Here is a 13,156-nt window from a genome sequence, read left to right as displayed (position 1 = left end):
CCTCTCCGACCCCGGAACATGATACGCACATCCTGCATGAGAGCACTGTATCTGACTTGTTTAACAATCAGCCACAAGGTCAATGCTGGATGCTTGGGGACAAAGGATATGGCCTCACCACCTGGCAGATGACCCCACTGCAGATCACACCAGAGTCCAGGAGAGACGGGAGTTCCGGGGTCTGGTCAGCAGAGGCCTACAAAAGGCAGAGAGTTGGAGAGGCGTCGGAGAGTCCAGGAGAAGCGGGAGTTCCGGGGTCGGAGCAGCAGAGGCCTACAAAAGGCCCAGAGTTGGAGGAGGAGTTCGGGCAGTCGGGCAGTGCGAGTCCAGGGTCGGGGAGGCGTGGCTGGTGCAGCTGCAGAGGGGAGGCAAAAAAGAAGTAGAAAGAAATCGAAAGGTGACGTCACAGCCATGGGTGGGTAAGTGATTGGCTGGTGATTGGTAAGTAGCTTTTCGTTTTCTTTTCTATATCAGTAAGTAACATTTAGCATTGTTGTTGCCAATTTAGGTGTCTCTAAGGGTTAAGTCATGGCAGGACAGCTCGGACACGTGTTATACTCCTCCTGTACTATGTGGGAAGTCAGGGACTCCTCCGGTGTCCCTGACGACTACGTGTGCGGGAAGTGTATCCGCCTGCAGCTCCTGACAAACCGCAATGCGGAACTGGAGCTGCAGGTGGATTCACTGTGGAGCATGCACAGTGCTGAGAATAACGTGAATAGCACATTTAGTGTGTTGGTCTTACCGCAGGTGAAGGGTCCACAGCCAGATAGGAAATGGAAGATCAACAGGAAGAGTCGTGCAAGGAAGGTAGTGCAGGGGTCCCCTGCGGTCATCCCCCTGCAAAGCAGATACACCGCTTTGGATACTGTTGAGGGGGATGTCTCATCAGGGGGGAGCAGCAGCAGTCAAGTTCATGGCACCATGGCTGGTTCTGCTGCACAGAAGGGCAGGAAAAAGAGTGGGAGAGCGATTCAATTGTATGGGGAATAAATAGGCATTTCTGTGGCCGCAACTGAAACTCCAGGATGGTATGTTGCCTCCCTGGTGCAAGGGTCAAGGATGTCTCGGAGCGGATGCAGGACATTCTGAAAAGGGAGGGTGAACAGCCAGTTGTCGTAGTGCTTATAGGTAACAACGATATAGGTAAAAAACGGGATGAAGTCCTACGAGACGAATTTAGGGAGCTCGGAGTTAAATAAAAAAGTAGGACCTCAAAAGTAGTAATCTCAGGATTGCTACCAGTGCCACGTGCGAGTCAGAGTAGGGATCGCAGGATAGCACAGATGAATACGTGGCTTGAGCAGTGGTGCAAAAGGGAGGGATTAAAATTCCTGGGACATTGGAACTGGTTCTGGGGGAGGTGGGACCAATACAAACCGGACGGCTTTCACCTGGGCAGGGCCGGAACCAATGTCCGAGGGGGAGTGTTTGCTAGTGCTGTTGGGGAGGAGTTAAACTAATATGGCAGGGGGATGGGAACCAATGCAGGGAGACAGAGGGAAATAAAATGGGGGCAGAAGCAAAACATGGAAAGAACAAAAGTAAAATTGGAGGGCAGAGAAACCCAAGACAAAAAGCAAAAAGGGTCACATGACAGTAAAGTTCTAAAGGGGCAAAGTGTGTTAAAAAGGCAAGCCTGAAGGCTCTGTGTCTCAATGCGAGGAGTATTCGGAATAAGGTGGATGAATTAACTGCGCAGATAGCAGTTAACAGGTATGATGTAATTGGTATCATGGAGACATGGCTCCAGGGTCCAATGCTGGGAACGAAACATCCAAGGGTTTTCAGCATTTAGGTAGGATAGACAGAAAGGAAAAGGAGGTAGGGTGGCGTTGCTGGGTAAAGAGGAAATTAATACAATAGTAAGGAAGGACATTAGCCTGGATGATGCGGAATCGGTATGGGTGGAGCTGTGGAATTCCAAAGGGCAGAAAACGCTAGCGGGAGTTGAATACAGACCACCAAACAGTAGTAGTGAGGTTGGGGATGGCATCAAACAAGAAATAATGGATGTGTGCAATAAAGATACAGCAGTTATCATGGGCGACTTTAATCTACATATTGATTGGGCGAACCAAACTGGTAACAATGCGGTGGAGGGGGATTTCCTGGAGTGTATTAGGAATGGTTTTCGAGACCAATATGTCGAGGAACCAACGAGAGAGCTGGCCATCCTAGACTGGGTGATGTGTAATGAGAAGGGACTAATTAGCAATCTTGTTGTGCGAGGTCCCTTGGGGAAGAGTAACCATAATATGGTAGAATTTTATATTAAGATGGGGAGTGACACAGTTAATTCGGAAACTAGGGTCCTGAACTTCAGGAAAGGGAACTTTGATGGTTTGAGGCATGAATTGGCTAGAATAGACTGACAAAGGATACGTAAAGGGTTGACGGGTTGAAGGGATAGGCAATGGCAAACATTTAAAGATCACATGGATGAACTTCAGCAATTGTACATCTCTGTCTGGAGTAAAAATAAAATGGGGAAGGTGGCTCAATCATGGCTAACAAGGAAAATTAAGGATAGTGTTAAAGCCAAGGAAGAGGCATATAATTTGGCTAGAAAAAGCAACAAACCTGAGGACTGGAAGAAATTTAGAATTCAACAGAGGAAGACTAAGGGTTTAATTAAGATGGGGAAAATAGAATACGAAAGGAAGCTTGCAGGGAACATAAAAACTGACTGCAAAAGCTTCTATAAATATGTGAAGAGAAAAAGATTAGTGAAGGCAAACGTAGGTCCCTTGCTCTCAGATTCAGGTGAATTTATAATGGAGAACAAAGAAATGGCAGACCAATTGAACAAATACTTTGGTTCTGTCTTCACGAAGGAAGACACAAATAAAGTTCCGGAAATACTAGGGGCCAGAGGGTCTAGTGAGAAGGAGGAACTGAAGGAAATCCTTATTAGGCGGGAAATTGTGTTAGGGAAATTGATGGGATTGAAGGCAGATAAATCCCCGGGGCCTGTTAGTCTGCATCCCAGGGTACTTAAGGAAGTGGCCCGAGAAATAGTGGATGCATTGGTGATAATTTTCCAATTAATTATAGACCCGTTAGCCTGACATCAGTAGTGGGGAAAATGTTGGAATCAACCATTAAGGATAAAATAGCAACGCATTTGGAAAGCAGTGACAGGATTGGACCAAGTCAGCATGGATTTATAAAAGGGAAATCATGCTTGACGAATCTTCTGGAATTTTTTGAGGATGTAACTCGCAGAGTGGACAAGAGAGAACCAGTGGATGAGATGTATTTGGACTTTCAAAAGGCTTTTGACAAGGTCCCGCACAAGAGATTGGTGTGCAAAATCAAAGCGCATGATGTTAGGGGTAATGTACTGAAGTGGACAGAGAACTGGTTGGCAGACAGGAAGCAGAGAGTCGGGATAAACGGGTCCTTTTCAGAATGGCAGGCAGCGACTAGTGGAGTGCCGCAGGGCTCAGTGCTGGGACCCCAGCTCTTTAAAATATACATTAACGATTTAGATGAAGGAATTGAGTGTAATATCTCCAAGTTTGCAGATGGCACTAAACTAGATGACTGTGTGAGCTGTGAGGAGGACACTAAGAGGCTGCAGGGTGACTTGGGCAGGTTAGGTGAGTGGGCAAATGCATGGCAGATGCAGTATAATGTGGATAAATGTGAGGTTATCCATTTTGAAGGCAGAATATTATCTGGATTGCGGCAGATTAGGAAAAGGGGAGGTGCAACGAGACCTGGGTGTCATGGTTCATCAGTCACTGAAAGTGGGCATGCAGGTACAGCAGGCAGTAAAGAAGGCAAATGGTATGTTGGCTTTCATAGTTAGCGGATTTGAGTATAGGAGCAGGGAGGTCTTACTGCAGTTGTACAGGGCCTTAGTGAGGCCTCACCTGGAATACTGTGTTCAGTTTTGATCTCCTAATCTGAGGAAGGACATTCTTATTATTGAGGGAGTGCAGCGAAGGTTCACCAGACTGATGCAGGGATGGCTGGGCTGTCATATGAGGCGAGACTGGATCAACTGGGCCTTTATTCACTGGAGTTTAGAAGGATGAGAGGGGACTTCATAGAAACATATAAGATTTTGGCGGGGAAGTCCAGAACCAGGGAACATAGTCTTAGGATTAGGAGTAGGCCAGTTAAGACTGAGATGAGGAGAAACTTCTTCACTCAGAGAGTTGTTAACCTGTGGAATTCCCTGCCGCAGAGAGTTGTTGATGCCAGTTTATTGGATATATTCAAGAGGGAGTTAGATATGGCCCTTATGGCTAAGGGGATCAAGGGGTATGGAGAGAAAGCAGGAAAGGGGTACTGAAGGGATGATCAGCCAAGATCTTATTGAATGGCGGTGCAGGCTCGAAGGGCCGAATGGCCTACTCCTGCACCTATTTTTTATGTTTCTATGTGACACCCACACTGAGGCCAAGAGGCGATACTATGAGAGCCACAGAGCAACTCGCAATATCGTTGAGAAAACCATTGAAGTGCTAAAGCAGCACTTCAGATGCCTGGACCACTCAGGAGGCGAACTCCAATACCACCTTGAGCAGGTAGCTCAATTCGTGGTGGTGTGCTCCATGTTGCACAACTTGGCTATCAGGAGGGGACAAGAATTGCCTGATGAGCCTGACAGTCCACCTGGAGGAAGAGGAGGAGGAGGATGCAGACACTGACATTGGGCCAGACAATCAGGCTGACACTGAAATCATGCCCCCACTGCCATGTACACCACATGAAAGGGCCCGTGGTGGCATGATAGCTGCAAGAGCCTTACGTCAGGAGCTCATCAATGTTCGCTTTGCCTGAAAGAACGGTGGTGTTATTTACAAAGCTGACACTGCTGCGTGTGCAGGTGATACATCAATGGTGGGCATCACCTTGGTGACAGTTAAAGTTTAAGTTGATTGAAGATAAGTGTGATTATACCCTTTGATGTTCAGGAATCACCAGTGTGTAATGGTGCAGCTATCTGCAAGGTTTTGTTAAATAAAAACATTTAAACCGAACATTAGTCTGAAATCATCAGTATTTCTGTACAAACCCCCGCCCCACCCCGCCACCCCGCTTCTCTTCTTACCGCTACCCCTTCCCCTTACCCACCCCTTACCCTTACACTGCTTGGACGGAATAGGGAGAGGATGGTCCCGAGGTGGGGCCGTTCTCCGAGCCATAAGCAAGATGTTGCTGCTGGCTCTCATGTGTGGTTGACAATGGGGGTGCACCACCTTGGGGTGCAGTGCCGCGCTCCGGGACCACTGGGAGCCCTCTGCCACCAGTGTTCCCGGCTACCAGCTCCAGGGCCTCCTCCATCCCTTCCATTTTATACATTATGTGTTCGACAAAAACTCGATGCCAACTATGTTCTTGGTGCTTCGTGGGCTTTTTGCTGCTGGTGAATCTCCGTCGTTCCTCCCACAACTGCCAAGCTAGCACACACCTCAGCCACACACGCTTTCAGTCCCTCTGAGCTCCCTCTCTCTCTGTCTCCTCTTCTGCGCTTGTCATGGTGACCCTTGACCTTCAGAATCGCGGGAATGGAGCGTCGCCATACCGTTGCTAAGGACGGCCACACTTTACGGCAGAAGGTCAGAAAAACTTAATACTGCCGCCCATTTGATATCGCTCGTAGTGACGCCCATTTTCAGAAATGTAAACTCGGTGTTTTGAGAATGGGCAAGGAGCTGGCGATCTGAAAATCCTTTTTTAATGCCCACGCCAGAAATAACATCCATTTTTGGGCACCAAGCTCAAAAGGGAATGTACTAGCCCATTGTCTCAGAATAAGGGGCCACCCATTTAAAACTGAGATGAGGAGGAAGTTCTTCTCTCAGAGGGTTGTAAATCTATGGAATTCTCTGCCCCAGAGAGCTGTGGAGGCTGAGTCATTGAATATATTTAAGGCGGAGATAGACAGATTTTTGAGCGATAAGGGAGTAAAGGTCTTTGGGGAGTGGGCAGGGAAGTGGAGCTGAGTCCATGATCAGATCAGCCATGATCTTATTAAATGGCGGAGCAGGATCAAGGGGTCAGGTGGCCTACCCCTGCTCCGACTTCTTATGTTATGTTCTTATTAGAAATAGGAGCAGGAGTCGACCATTTGGCCCCTCGAGCCTGCTCTGCCATTTAATAAGATCATGGCTGATCTGATCATGGACTCAGCTCCACTTCCTTGCCTGCTCCCCATAACCCTTTACTTCCTTAATGCTCAGAAATCTGTCTATCTCCGCCTTAAAGAAGAAGGAAGGAAGGAAGGAAGGAAGGGGTAATGTATAAAACATTGAGTTTGTGTGCCCTAATCTGAGGAAGGGGTTTGTAGAGCTGTTCGCATTGTGAGTTGCTGAGCCAGTCACCTGATGTTCACAAGACTTAATAAAACCCCAGTCTTTTAGATCTAGATCATCCACAGTAAGGTATGTAGTTGTGAGCCGAGGGGATGAACTGGTAATGTGGAGTGTGATTGTCATCCTAATCTCGGTCCTAAACGGCTTGCCCCTTATCCTTAGATTGTGACCCCTGGTTCTGGACTTCCCCAACATTGGGAACATTCTTCCTGCATCTAACCTGTCCAATACCATCAGAATTTTATATGTTTCTATGAGATTCCCTCTCATTCTTCTAAATTCCAGTGAATATAAGCCTAGTCGATCCAGTCTTTCTTCATATGTCAGTCCTGCCATCACGGGAATCAGTCTGGTGAACCTTCGCTGCATACCCTCAATATCAAGAATGTCCTTCCTCAGATTAGGGCACACAATATTCAAGGTGTGGCCTCTCCAAGGCCCTGTACAACAGCAGTAAGACCTCCCTGCTCCTATACTCAAATCCTCACGCTATGAAGTCCAACATGCCATTTGCCGTCTTCACCGCCTGCTGTACCTGCTTGCCAACTTTCAATGACTGATCTACCATGACACCCAGGTCTCGTTGCACCTCCCTTTTTCCTAATCTGTCAACATTCAGATAATATTCTGCCTTCCTGTTTTTGCCATCAAAGTGGATAACTTCATAATTATCTACATTATACTGCATCTGCCATGCATTTGTCCACTCACCTAATCTGTCCAAGTCACTCAGCAGCCTCTTAGCATCCTCCTCACAGCTCGCACTGCCACCCAGCTTAGTGTCATCTGCAAACCTGAAGATATTACATTCAACTCCTTTGCCGAAATCATTAATGTATATTGTAAATAGCTGGGGTCCCAGTATTGAATCTTGCGATATCCCTCTGGTCACTGCCTGCCATTCTGAAAGGACCCATTTATTCCTACTCTTTGCTTCCTGTCTGCCAATCAGTTCTCTATCCACGTCAATACATTATCCCCAATGTCATGTACTTTAATTTTGCACACTAATTTCTTGTGTGAGACCTTGTCAAAAGCCTTTTGAAAGTCCAAATACACCACATCCACTGGTTCTTCCTTGTCCACTTTACTTGTGACATCCTTAAAAAATTCTAGATTATTTGTCAAGCATGATTTCCCTTTCATAAATCCATGCTGACTTGGTCCGATCCTGTCACTGCTTTCCAAACGTGCTGCTATTTCATTTTTAATAATTGATTCCAACATTTTCTGCACTACCGATGTCAGACTAACTGGTCTATAATTCCTTGTTTTCTTTCCCCTTCCTTTTTTAAAAAGTGGGATTACATTAGCTCCCCTCCAGTCCATAGGAATTCATCCAGAGTCTATAGAATGTTGGAAAATGATGACCAATGCATCCACTATTTCTAGGACCACTTCCTTAAGTACTCTAGGATGCAGACTATCAGGCCCTTCGGATTTTTTGGCCTTCAATCCCTACAATTTCCCGAACATAATTTGCCTGATTAATAAGGATTTCCTTCAGTTCCTCCTTCTCACTAGACCCTCAGTCCCCAAGTATTTCCAGAAAGTAATTTGTGTCTTCCTTATTGAAGACCGAACCAAAGTATTTGTTCAATTGGTCTGCCATTTCTTTGTTCCCCATTATAAATTCACCTGATTCTGATTGCAAGGGACCTACATTTGTTTTCAGTAATCTTTTTCTCTTCACATATCTATAGCAGCTTTTGTAGTCAGTTCCCTGCGAGCTTACTCTCATACTCTTATTTTCCTCCTCCTAATTAAACCCTTTGTCCTCCTCTGCTGAATTCTAAATTTCTCCCAGACCTCAGGTTTGCTGCTTTTTCTGGCCAATTTATATGCCTCTTCCTTGGATTTAATACTATCCCTAATTTCCCTTGTTAACCACAGTTGAGCCACCTTCCTCATTTTGTTTTTACTCCAGACAGGGATGTACAATTGTTTGAAGTTCATCCATATGATCTTTAAATGTCTGCCATTGTCTATCCACCATCAACCCTTTAAGTATCATTCGCCAGTCTATCCTAGCCAATTCATACCTCATACCATCAAAGTTACCTTTGTTTAATTTCAGGACCCTAGTCTCTGAATTAACTGTGTCACTCTTCATCTTAATGAAGAAATCTACCATGTTATGGTCATTCTTCCCCAAGGGGCCTCACACAACAAGATTGTTAATTAATCCTCTCTCATTACACAACATCCAGTCGAGGATGGCCAGCTCTCTAGTTGGTTCCTCGATATATTGGTCTTGAAAACCATCGCTTATACGCTCCAGGAAATTCTCCTCCACTGTATTGCTACCAGTTTGGTTAGCCCAATCTATATGTAGATTAAAGTCACCCATAATAACTGCTGTACCTTTATTGCATGCATCCCTAATTTCCTGTTTGATGCCATCCCCAACCTCACTACTACTGTTTGATGGTCTGTACACAACTCCCACTCGTGTTTTCTACCCTTTGGCGTTCTGCAGTTCTACCCATACAGATTCCACATCATCCAATCCAATGTCCGGATGCGAGTCAGGAGGAAGAATTTCCTTCTGGTTTGGAAGTCATTTCCTCAGGACCGTCTTCTCCTCCACCATCCCTTGAGACTATCCTGCCACCGCACCCCCCCCACCCCACACACCCCACAGCAGGAAGTCTTTAGGTCGTCCGCTGCAAGTCATCCTCGTTCCGCTACCTGGGGATTCAAACAGGGGGCTAAGACACGAGGGGTGTACAGGATCTGGAGGGAAGTGTGGCCACAGGTAGGGAGGGGGATGTTGTTGTTATTCTGTTATTATTGTTGTTATATTATTGTTGTTACTATTGTTGTTGTTTTTTAAAATTTATTGTTGGATGACTGTTTGGCGGGGGGGGAGGGGTTTAAATTTAAAAACAAAAAGTTTATCGTTCAATTATTAAAACATTTTATTGCATTTTACAATTGTTGTGCAGTGTCTTATAAAAATGTAAGATAAGGTAAAACATGAATACAATTGTTGGAAAACAATGGCCAGGCCAGTCCAGGATGAAACGTAATGCAACTGCAACTGTTGTCTTTCCATAACTGTAACTGTCACCCAGGTAAGATCATGCAAAGCGTTCATTTATGAGCTTCTGACGCAAGAGTTTTGCAGCTGCGTAACTCCCACGGGGCTTTTCCAATTTTGCGGGGGGACGTGGGGGCATGGGTTCATCGCCAGGCTGATTGTCCTCCTCGAGGTTGGGGTGTGGGTTTGAATCCACACTCCCCTGGGGTTCTGTACATGTGATTTATGAGGATGGGTGAGTAATGAGGCACCAGACACAGTGGGTAAAAGTACAAAATGGCTAATGTTGTTTATTTAGAATAGTGAACACCAAGATAGAGGGCATAGGAAGAGGTCATAAATAGCAGTAATGGCACAATCTCACTCAACAACACAAAAAATTTCGCAACAGGGAAGGAGAAAATAAGAGGTTAAAACATTCCACTCACACACAACCATACCTCCCACTTCCACCCTTCTTACCAATTCCGATCCTAAATTGGGTCTGTGAGGGGGTTTGGACAAAACTCACAATCCTATCAACTCCGGGGTTCTGGGGGCACTTATTTCAGCTCGAGGTCCCTCTGGGGTGGGTTTTACATTGTTGGTCGGTTCGGTTTTCCTCCTTGATGTTGCGTCGGTTTCTTCTCTTTGCCTCTCGGTTGGCTCCTAAGCAAAAAGCTGCTGGAGTTAAGCACACCTTCCCCAGAGCGAGGGCCCTGTGAAAAGCTGACTCAACTCCCAAAAGCTGACCCCAACCTCCAACCTCTGGTTGGTTTCCTTGCTCAGCTCAGCTGTGGGACGTCACTGCCACTGCCTGCTGGTTTTCAGTCTCGGTGGCTTCGTCTGTGGAACTGCTGCTTCTTCCTCTGGTGGAGTGAGAGGGAGAGAGAGCTCTCTCTAGATACAAGCTGCAAGCTGCCAGCTCCAAGCTCCCCAACTGCCTCCACACCCTGCTGCTTCTTCCTCTGGTGGAGCGAGAGCGAGAGGGAGAAAGAGCTCTCTCTAGATACAAGCTGCAAGCTGCCAGCTCCAAGCTCCCCAACTGCTTCCACACCCTGCTGCTTCTACACCTCCCGGTGGTTCTGTAGGTCCTATAACCAATTTAGTTCTGGCCTTTTCGCCCTCAAACTCAGTTGGTGGTCCATTGTGTAAGTTTGGGCAGGGAGATAGATTTAAATATTTAATCAGAAGATGTCACAGGTACAGATAGGTGTGAGGACAGGGGTATTGTTTCAGTGCACATTGGTGCCTAAAAATCTGCTGGTCCTTTGTTATAGTGCTGGGAGTCAATTGGTTTGGGCCTCCCCTTTGATGGGCCATTGCTGCAGTGATTGTCCACTGTCCATATTTATTAGGTAGATGATGGTCCACATTCATTAGGGGTGAGTCATATTTTCAAACTGGGCGTAGTCCCTATTGGTTGAGGATTTCCCCACTTCAGGCCCGACTCGACCCCTGATTGGCCTACCAGAATGCACTTTTCCCCCATTGGTCAGACTCCACAATGTCTGCATCCGCCCACACGTTTCCCAGCCTGCCTGGTCTGAGGGTTTGGTGGCCAAATGATGTTAATTTAAAATGAATAGAATGATCCCATGTTAGTTTTCTTGTCCTTAGGGTGTTTCAATAAAATGCGGCCGTGGATTTTTGAACCTTACAAGGTCTTCGTCATCCTCCTCCATCTCCTCCTCATCTGTCTCTTCCACCTCCCCACTCTCCTGAGGTGGACCGGCAGTCCCATCTGGCAATTGTTGTCCTCTCCTTATAGCTAGGTTATGCAACATGCAGCACAACACAATAAACTCAGCGACCTGATTATGGTGGCATTGCAGGCTGCCTCCAGAGTGGTCCAGACATCTGAAACGTCGCTTCAGCACTCCAATTGTCTTCTTGACAATATTACCTGTAGCTATTTGACTTTCATTGTAACGCTTCTCGGCTTCCGTCTGAGGATTATGCAGGGGGTTCATGAGCCAGCTGGCAAGGCCATATCTTTATCGCCTAGCATCCAACCATGACCTTGTGGCTGACTGTTAAACAGGTCAGAGACAATGCTCTCACGCAAGATGCACACATCATGGTTGCTGCCTGGAAAATTAGCATTTACTGCCATGATTATCTGATTGTGCAGCTCGTTGTTGACCACATTCAGGAAGTGGAATCTCTTTCAGTTACGAAACACCTCCGCATCCTGTAAAGGTGCTCTCATGGCGATGTGCGTACAGTCTATTGCTCCCTGCACCTTGGGGAAGTTTGATATTCTTGAGAAACCCAAAGCCCTCCGGTTCTGTGCCTCCCTGGTCATAGGAAAGCTTATAAAGTCCATCCTGCATGCATAAAGGGCTTTAGTCACCCATCGAATGGAGCAATGTGTGGCATGCTGAGAGATACCACAGAGTTCGCCAGCTAAAGCCTGTAACCTTTACCTCAACAGGCAGTGCGGCCCTGATGGTGCTGGTAGGCTGCAGATCTCCCTTAATTAGCTGACATATCTCAGCAATGACCTCCTTTCGGAAGCGCAGCCTCCTAAGCCACGTGTTATCGGACAAGTTAAAGTATGATTGCCTTTCCCTGTAAGTACATTGGGTGTAAAGTCTCCTCCTCCTTATCAGTCTGCCACCTCTTTGATTGTGCTCTTCACTAAACCCAACTTCAGTCTCCAACATGTGAGCATTTACAAATAATGGTAGAGAAGTTACAGACCCCATTACTATTGCAATAAATACCCTTTGTCCTCAATTAATAGAAATGTGAGCTGATGAGTAATTAAGGCCCTTAAAATAACTCACAAATTATTTTTCCTGATAAACCCTGTGATATATTCACAGAGTACAGCACACACAGCTCCCAACTTGGCAGGCAGCTCTCTCGGAAGCCTCCGGCATCTGCCTGGTTCTGTTTATTATTAACCCTGCAATTGCAGTACACAATACATCCATATCCACAGTGTGGAACTACAAACAGTATAAGGTTACAGACATTACACTTCTCCCTCCTGAATGAAGAAGTTATTATAACAACACCATACATAACTTTCATGTTTATACATAACACAGGATATAAACTTATTTTTTCCCATATTTACAAATTTAACTTGAGCACTTGTTTTCTGTTTCGAAGAGGATACCTTCGTTCTTGAACAGAACCTTCCAAACATGGTGTTGAATCTAAACTAATTCGAGGTTCATCCTGAGGAATACTTTCCTCCATGGAATTTCCTTGATTTTCATTTGAACTCACTCTAACATCAGGTTCTTTGTTTTCCTGACTCAGACTCAAACTTTCATTCTGATTTTCTCCTGGATTTGTTTCCAGTACATTGGATTTAAGATTTGCTACTGGTGTACCAAAACTATCTGATGAGTCAGAAATAATTGAATCATTCCCCCTTCAAGTAAGAGTAGGAGTAAATGGGTACTTTTCAGAATGGCAGGCAGTGACGAGTGGAGTGCCGCAGGGTTCTGTGCTGGGGCCCCAGCTGTTTACATTGCACATTAATGATTTGGACGAGGGGATTAAATGTAGTATCTCCAAATTTGCGGATGACACAAAGTTGAGTGGCAGTGAGAGCTGCGAGGAGGATGCTATGAGGCTGCAGAGTGACTTGGATAGGTTAGGTGAGTGGGCAAATACATGGCAGATGAAGTATAATGTGGATAAATGTGAGCTTATCCACTTTGGTGGTAAAAACAGAGAGACAGACTATTATCTGAATGGTGACAGATTAGGAAAAGGGGAGGTGCAACGAGACCTGGGTGTCATGATACATCAGTCATTGAAGGTTGGCATGCAGGTACAG

Source organism: Pristiophorus japonicus, chromosome 1, assembly GCF_044704955.1.
Source record: "Pristiophorus japonicus isolate sPriJap1 chromosome 1, sPriJap1.hap1, whole genome shotgun sequence".
In the NCBI taxonomy this organism is placed as follows: domain Eukaryota; kingdom Metazoa; phylum Chordata; class Chondrichthyes; family Pristiophoridae; genus Pristiophorus; species Pristiophorus japonicus.
The sequence above is the reverse complement of the archived record's forward strand: the minus strand, read 5'-3'. Positions refer to the sequence as shown.